The sequence below is a fragment of the Octopus bimaculoides genome, chromosome 4 (assembly GCF_001194135.2).
Source record: "Octopus bimaculoides isolate UCB-OBI-ISO-001 chromosome 4, ASM119413v2, whole genome shotgun sequence".
Taxonomy (NCBI): Eukaryota; Metazoa; Mollusca; class Cephalopoda; order Octopoda; family Octopodidae; genus Octopus; species Octopus bimaculoides.
Genome location: NC_068984.1, coordinates 133889568 through 133891530, shown reverse-complemented (window position 1 = coordinate 133891530; position 1963 = coordinate 133889568).

The following is a 1963-nucleotide window of genomic DNA, read 5'->3' as shown; positions in this document are numbered from 1 at the left end:
TATTATTATTATTATTATTATAATAAAAAGGCCTTATATAATGAAGAAAAAGTATTTTGTATGGACAAATGAATAATAAATAATTAATTTTAAAAATTAGAAGGTTCATTTTTTTTTTTTTTTTTTTAATTATTACAACTAATATATCTTTGTAATTATGTACAATGTCCAATCAACACAAACTGTTTCTAAATGAAAGTATTTCATACAATGAAGTTATTTATTCTTTCTTTTAATTTCTCTTATCCTGAAACAAAAATGTTGTTCATAAAAAAAATAGGTGTGTGCTTATGTGTGTTTGTGTGTCTGTATTTGTCCCCCCCACCATCGCTTAATACATTTGTATTATGATTTTTAATAATACATATTACCATAAATATTAAAATAGCTGAATAATAAATATTCAGATGATCATACAGGAAATTAATATTTTGTTAATGACTGTATTGAATGTAAAAACAATTATTTTGAAACTGTTGTTATTATGAGGTTATTCATCCACTCTTTTACGCTTTTAGTTGTTTCAGTTATTTGACTGTGGCCATGCTGGAGCACCACCTTTAGTCAAATAAATCAACCCCAGGACTTATTCTTTGTAAGCCTAGTACTTATACTATCGGTGTCATTTGCTGAACTGCTAAGTTATGGAGATGTAAACACACCAACATCGGTTATCAAGCGATGTTAGGGGGACAAACACAGACATACAAACACACACAAACACACACACATACATATATATATATATATATATATACACACACACAATTGGCTTCTTTCAGTTTCTGTCAACCAAATCCACTCACAAGGCTTTGGTCAGCCCAAGGCTATATTTGAAGACACTTGCCCAAGGTGGTGCCACACTATGGGACAGAACCTAGAACAATGTGGTTGGGAAGCAAGCTTCTTACCATACAGCCACTCTTCCATTTAGTACAAGCCATCATAAAATGTTTCTGTTTTAAATAAGCAAGGGCTGATAAATATAATTATCCAATTAACACGTAATTTATGTATCTACATTCCAACGAAATTAGGAATTTTTTTTTGCAAACACAGCAAACTTCCAGGAGTTCCAGTCTCCAGTTATCCCTTCTGTGAGTCTACAGATGCTGGGGCTCATAGAGGGGATGACAGGGGACCGAGACTCATGGTATTTAGCTGTGTTTGGGAAAATACACCAAGCTAAGTAAAAGCATGGTTATCCGTGCATACAGGCTTGTCTTCTGCATCCCTCTCCAGCTGAGCATCCCTAATCCTGCGGGTTTGTAGGTGCTGGTGTCACATAAAAAGTACTCATACAGATGCCACATAAATGCACCCATGCCAGTGCTGCATAAGAGCACCCAGCACACTCTGTAAAGTCGGCTTTCCTGTACATGTGTACGGCTTTCCTGTACACTTGTTGCAGCAATCCTTCAGTTTTTCTAAGCCCTGTAAAAAGAAACTCAGAAGGTTGAGCCATCAACCAGACCTTTCGCAATACCCTTTAAAGCCAGGAACTTTTCAGCACCCCCTCTCCTATTATGTCCGTAGTGAGTGCTGTAATCCGAGGAAACGAAGATTGTACTTCTTTACTTACATCATTAATCATATGAGGAGAGACAGGAGTATCAAAATCTCTTGTTTTCCTTCCACTGAACCAATAGTGATCACCCATTGATGGATACTTGTCTTATAGAATACCACGAAATTGACTCCATTTGTTGCAATAGAGCTTGTGATAAGAATTAACAAATATTAACCCTTTAATTCATTTGTTACATATATATATTTATTTCTCATTATGTATATATGTCTACCTACCTACTTCTTTAACAGCGTGTATGTATGTGTGTGTGTGTGTGTGTGTGTGTGTGCGCGTGTGGTGTGTATGTATGTATATATATATATATACTAATATATCCTTTTGTTATTTACACCACCTGTCCTCGTCTGTTGTTATTATTTGTATATTCTCCCA